We start from the raw sequence: 6967 nt of genomic DNA on the forward strand, positions 1-6967 counted from the left end.
TGAACTGATGCTGGGGAATTTGGTGCAACCTATGGAGTGTGAGATGGGACAGATGTAGAGGGATTAGGCAAGTGATGTTAGGGAATTTAATAATCATTGGGATTTAGAATTGTGACAGATGGAATAGTGGTGGATTTATTCGTGGAGAATAGAGTTTTGTAAGGAAATTCAGATTCATTAAATTGAACACTCCTATGCAACATATATTCTACCACTTGGATGTAAGCATCTATACCCTTTTTGATTCATGCTATATCCTATGAACAAACATTTTAAGGATCTAAAAGATATCTTATGTGCTTGATAGGGTCTTAGGAGGGAAAAACAAGAGCATCTAAAGACCTTAACAATGTTGTAATCTGGTGCAAGTTTGTATAACTTTTCATAGGGTGATAGTTAGTTGTTTATAGGTGTAGGCAATATGTTTATGAGATATGATGCAGAGACATAAGTCTCCCACCAAAACTGTAACGCCCTAAATAATTAGGCACGCTACCCAAAATACTTATAAGGCCCTAATCCCCTAACCGGGATTACTAATTAAAATAGCGCAAAATTTAAACTTTTATATTAAACAGACTGAAAATAAACTTGTAATATATTTAAACTTTTCAAAATAGTTGGGATCCCAAAAATATTTACAAACTTATTACAAGTTCTTTCTTACTAGCCGACCTAAGCGGCAAAACAGAATACAAAAGTCAACATTGTTAGACCCATAACCCGCTTGGTCTGAAGTGGCATGAACATGTACATTCTTCGCCCTGCTCCTGAAACTCATGGTTGATCAGCTAATGCCTTACCCTTTCCTGCACAGTAGAGCACCCGTGAGCCAAGCCCAGCAAGACAGTATAAATCATAACAAATATATTATGCTCATTCACATATGTCTGTATAGCACAGACCTGATCATTATTTCATCATGCCCATTTATGTCTACGTGGCGTAGACCTATGTGTTGCGCTCACACATCTAATTAAATCTACGTGACGTAGACCCACGTGTTACTCTCACACGTCTAAATACATTAAGGCCTTAGAAGCGGTTCATCTCGGTTATGAGTACCGAGTCCAACCTGATTATGCCTTGAGCACATAATCCTTAAATCTCATTTCAATTAGCATGGCATGGCATTTATACACATATATCACTAGGGTAATAACCCTAGGCTATTAGACCGTTCCTATTAGGGTAATAACCCTAATCCCGGTTACTTAACATTTATGCATATCATTCTCAACATAAGCGCCACTGCGCATACTCTACGTGCTAATCACTGTCTTACCTGTTGTCCCGCAATAGTAGAGATTCCAAATCCCCGGGTGCTCCTGACCAGGTGCCGGTAATCCTAGTCACACACAATCCGGGATTTTCACAAATAGGGTTAACCCCTGATTTCACATTCATAAAATAAATTCATGGCATTTCAAATACAGATAATCACATAGAGCTCGAAAAGAGCTTTCCAACGGTATAAAGAACGTCCCAAACGGAGTCCCGAGTCAAAAGTTATGGCCAAAACAAATTTCAGCATTTCCCGATGAACTCCAACCGGAATTCCGGTTGTCTGGGCAGAGAACACGAAATTTCTCAATCTTTAAACCCCCAAAACTCACTCAAATCATTCCCAAACATTCCCAAACTTTCCAGAGCATCAATATATGTCATAATAAACATATTCCACAACTTAAACCCAACAATTGCACTAAAAATCAAAAAGTGCCATTAAAGCACCAAGCTTGAGTTCCATGAACTCAAGCTTGCTTTTCACAACCAATTTCACAATTAACCCACTTATAGCAGCTAGCAAATATTATAGGTTCTAAAACACATAATTATGCATCAAAATCCAACAATAAACCCCATAATTTCAGATTGCACAATAATCACAAATCATGCTTCAACTAGCAAAACTCCAAGTTCAAGAACATGAACTTTAACCCAACACATACTTATTCAATTTCCAGCAGTAAAACAATAGATAAAAAAATTAGATTAAGCATGTAAAACATCCTTGAATTGTACTCTAAGCCCAATCAAACACAAATCAAGAGATTAACACACAAATTATCAAGATTAAACATCCATTTCCCTAAACATGCAAACCAAGATCAAACAACTTAAAGCATGCTTTTTCCACAATAATTTCAGCAAGAATTCAACCATAAATTTCACATAAACTTAGCAAGAATCTACCTCAACTCCAAGCTCAAGAATTCACAACTTCAAAGCTCCAAAACAAGCTAAGAACCAAGCTTTTCTTCAAATTCAACTTTGAAATAATAAGAGGGTTTGGGAGAGAGAGGGGGTCGGCCAAGAGTGAAAGTAAAACCAGAATTTTGCATTTCATTTCATTAAAAATCAATTTTAATCAAACATAGTAAATAGGGGTCAAATGACCAAAATGCCCTCATGGCTTATTATTCACACCTACACCCTCACAAGGGTAAATAAGTCATTTCAATACTCAATTAATTTCAAATAAATTTCAGATTATCATTCATCAAATAAAATGCCAAATTATCAATCCAATTTACATTTCGGGCCCGAACCCGGTTCGGCCCGAAATTCCCGGTTGTGACTATACCGCGCTAACCTGTCAGAACACACCTGAAAAGACAACACAGGTATACTATATAATAATATAGTTCCATTAAGCACGTAATCAAATTAATTTCATAATTTTACCCTTCTCGGGTCATAATTACTAAAATGCCCCTGGCTCACCAACGGGGTCTTAACATAATAAAATTCATATAATTTCACATATATTAAATTATATAATAATATAATTTCCTCAATTATACATAATTATCTAATTAGCGTTTTGTTAATCCATTTCTTAATTCTGGGTATTACAATTACCCCCTCCTTATAGAAATTTCGTCCCAAAATTTACTTGAACAACTCCGGATATTTCTGCTGCATATCCGTCTCGAGTTCACAAGTTGCCTCTTCTACTTTACTGTTCCTCCACAGTACTTTCACCGGTCTGCTTGTCTTGCTTCTCAAGACTTTTTCTCTTCTATCAAGTATTTGCACTTGGTTGTTCCTCGTATGACAAATCATTTGAAGTTCCAATGCTTCATAACTCGTAACATGGGACAAGTCGAGACATATTTCCGAAGCATTGAAACATGAAACACATTATGTACAAGTGTGGGGGCATAGCCAACCTGTACGCTACTTGCCCTATCCTCTCAAGGATTTCAAAAGGTCCAATGAACCTCGGGCTAAGCTTTCCTTTCTTCCCAAAGCGTTTTATGCCTTTCATCGGAGATATTCGGAGAAATACCATGTCCCCGACTTGAAAATCAATATCTCGATGCTTTGGATCGGCATAACTCTTTTGCCTACTCTGAGCCGCGAGCATTCGCGCTCTAATCTTATCAACTGCCTCACTTGTTTTCTGAACAGCTTCGGGACCCAAGAACTTTCTTTCACCCACTTCATCCCAGTGAATGGGCGATCTACATTTTCTTCCATACAAAAGTTCATAAGGAGCCATCCCGATTGTTGCCTGATAGCTGTTATTATAAGAAAACTCGATCAGGGGAAGGTACTTTACCCATGATCCCTCAAAGTCAAGCACACATGCCCGTAGCATGTCCTCTAAAATCTGAATGGTCCTCTCGGATTGTCCATCCGTCTGAGGATGAAAAGCTGTGCTGAACTTTAATTGAGTACCCATAGCTCGATGCAGACTCTCCCAGAATCTCGATGTAAACTTCGGATCTCTATCCGACACAATGGACTTTGGGACACCATGCAGACGCACAATTTCTCTAACATATAACTCAAAGATACCGATCAATGGAGAAATTCGTCCGAACAGTAAAAAGTGAGCGAGACTTTGTAAACTCCGTCCACTATGACCCACAGAGTCAAATTGTCCCGTGGTTCTAGGCATACCTACCACGAAGTCCATAGCTATATCTTCCCATTTCCATTCTGGTATTTTCAGTGGTTGCAGCAACCCTGCAGGTCGCTGGTGTTCAACTTTCACTTGCTGACATGTAAGGCACTTTGCAACATACTCAGCGATGTCATTCTTCATGCCTGGCCACCAAAACATGGCTTTCAGGTCTTGGTACATCTTTGTCGACCCTGGATGAACTGAATAAGGAGTCGTGTGAGACTAATCCATGATCTCTTTCTTGATGTTCTCATCCATAGGCACACAAACTCGACTTCCAAATCTCAACATTCCCGTTTCATCTGCGAGAAATCACTAGCCTTTCCAGCCAAAACCCTAGCTCGGGTTTTTATCAACTCTGAATCTTGCTTTTGTGCTTCTTTAATTCTCTCTAAAAGAGTGGATTGTAGGGTAATATTAGCCAATTGCCCCACCACCAACTCAATCTGAGCTCGAGTCATTTCATTTGCTAACTGTCGGGAGATTTGCTTCATAGTACTCAACTGACTCTGACCTTTTCTACTCAAAGCGTCAGCAACCACATTGGCTTTACCAGGATGATAAAGGATCTCACAATCATAATCCTTCACCAATTCTAGCCAACGTCTTTGTCTCATATTCAAGTCCTTCTGGGTGAAGAAGTATTTCAGACTTTTATGATCAGTGTATATCTCACATTTCTCGCCATAAAGGTAATGCCGCCAAATCTTTAGCGCAAATACCACCGTCCGCGAGTTCTAAATCGTGAGTAGGGTACCTCTCGCTCGTACTCCTTTAACTCGCCGAGAAGCATAAGCTATTACCCTCCCGGCTCGCATAAGCACACGGCCGAGACCTGTCTCGAGGCATCACAATATACCACAAACTTTTCCTTATCCGAAGGAAGAGTTAGTACGGGAGCGGTAATCAAGCGTTGCTTTAACTCCGGGAAACTTTTCTCACACCGATCGGTCAAACAAACTTCGGTTCTTTCGGGTCGGCTCAGTTAAGGGTACGGCAATCTTTGAAAAACCCTCAACGAACCGACGATAATAACCGGCCAAACCCGAAAACTTCGACCTGTAGGCGACTTCGGTGCGGCCAATCCCGTACAGCTTCAATTTTAGCCGGATCCACCATGATCCCATCTTTATCCACTATGTGCCCCAAAAATGAGACACGAGATAACCAGAATTCACACTTTTTGAACTTAGCATAAAGCTTGTGATCCCGTAATCTTTGCAAAACCGCTCTGAGATGCAACTCATGCTCTTCTTCTGTCTCAGAGTACACCAAAATGTCATCGATAAACACAATCACAAACCTATCCAAGTAATCCTTAAACACCCGATTCATCAAATCCATGAATGCCGCCGGGGCATTAGTGAGTCCAAAAGACATCACAAGAAATTCATAGTGTCCATACCGAGTACGAAACGCAGTTTTCGGGATATCTTCCTCTCGAATTCTCAGCTGATGATAGCCTGAGCGAAGATCAATCTTGGAAAAGACCGTCTTCCCCTTCAGTTGATCAAACAGATCATCAATTCGAGGTAAAGGATACTTGTTCTTAATGGTAAGCTTGTTCAACTCCCGGTAGTCAATACACATTCGCAGGGTTCCGTCTTTCTTCTTCACAAACAAAACCGGAGCACCCCAAGGTGAGTAGCTCGGTACGATGAATCCCGCATTCGGTAACTCTTGCAATTGTATCTTCAATTCCTTCAACTCGAGTGGAGCCATTCGGTACGGTGCTTTGAACCTTTGGATCCACTCCCAGAGCCAATTCAATAACAAATTCAATTTCCCGAACAGGTGGCAATCCCGGCAAATCTTCTGGAAAGACATCAAGGAACTCACATACCAATCTCGTATTCTCAGGCCTCGATGTCATAGGTTGGCTAGTGTCCACTGTAGTAACTATGAACCCTAGACAACCTCTACCCATCAGGTCTTTAGCTTTCAACAGTGATATTCTCGGTATGCGTGCGCCTTGAACTTTACCCACGAACACCGCTGGGTTAGCTCCGTCGGGCTCAAACACCACCATCTTTCGTTTGCAGTCAATCATCGCTCCATATTTAGACAGAAAATCCATTCCCAGGATTATGTCAAAATCAGATAATTGCAGCTCAATTAGATTGGCGGTCAACTCACAACCGTCAATCCAAAAAGACAAGGACCGAATCCACCTTGTGGATACTATCAGGTCTCCCGAGGGTAACAGGGTTCCAAACCCCGAAGCATAAATATCACATGGCTTATGTAAACTTTCTATCACTCTACTCGATACATATGAATGAGTAGCTCCCGAATCAAATAACACAATATAAGCACAACCATTAATAGATAACTGACCTGTCACAACTGACGGACTAGCATCAGCATCTGCCTGAGTTATAGTGAAAAGTCGTCCCGGGTTCTGAGCAACATTCTTCTTAGGCTCTTCTCTCTTCGCTTGGGGACAGTCTCTGATAAAGTGGCCCACCATGCCACACTGGAAACATGCCTTGGCTCGGCACTCACCAGGATGATGCTTCTTGCATTTAGAACATTCTGGATATGATCGGAATGAGGACCCGCGACACGACGGCCACCTCTCGTTTCCCGAAACTTTCTATTTCCCCGAAGCTCCGGAAGCCTCGGCCTTCCGTTTGTGCTCGGGGTTGCCCTTTGTCGGTCCCCTTGCGACATTACCACCAGCAGGAGGGTTTGATGCCATGGCGGCATCCTTTGCAGCCTGCTCCTTCATTACTTGCTGCTCGGCCTCCTCAGCAATTAAGGCCAAGTCTACCACTCTCTTATACAGAGTGTCATGTGATGTGGTAATCTTCAAGTCCCGACTAATTGTAGCATTTAGTCCTCGAACATATTTCTGCTTTCTGGTAAAATCTGTAGGCACCAGATCACCAGCAAATTTAGATAACCGATCGAATTCCAGAGTATATTCGGCCACAGACATTTTCCCCTGAGTCAACTTCACAAAATCTTCTTGGTGTGAAGTCCTCACTGCAACGTTATAAAACTTTTCTTCAAAAAGTTTCTTGAACTCTTTCCATGTCATCACACTAA

The 6967-nt window shown here is 41.2% G+C and overlaps 1 long non-coding RNA gene across 1 annotated transcript; it reads right to left on the minus strand.

The window, feature by feature from the left end:
- Positions 1 to 580: 580 nt before the first annotated feature.
- On the minus strand, positions 581 to 2806 carry LOC133030299 (uncharacterized). The gene is made up of 3 exons (XR_009684153.1): positions 2197 to 2806; positions 1286 to 1348; positions 581 to 809 (listed from the first exon to the last, which is right to left on the minus strand). It is a non-coding gene; the product is annotated as an uncharacterized LOC133030299 (long non-coding RNA).
- Positions 2807 to 6967: the final 4161 nt, after the last annotated feature.

Source organism: Cannabis sativa, chromosome 8 (assembly GCF_029168945.1).
Source record: "Cannabis sativa cultivar Pink pepper isolate KNU-18-1 chromosome 8, ASM2916894v1, whole genome shotgun sequence".
Taxonomy (NCBI): Eukaryota; Viridiplantae; Streptophyta; class Magnoliopsida; order Rosales; family Cannabaceae; genus Cannabis; species Cannabis sativa.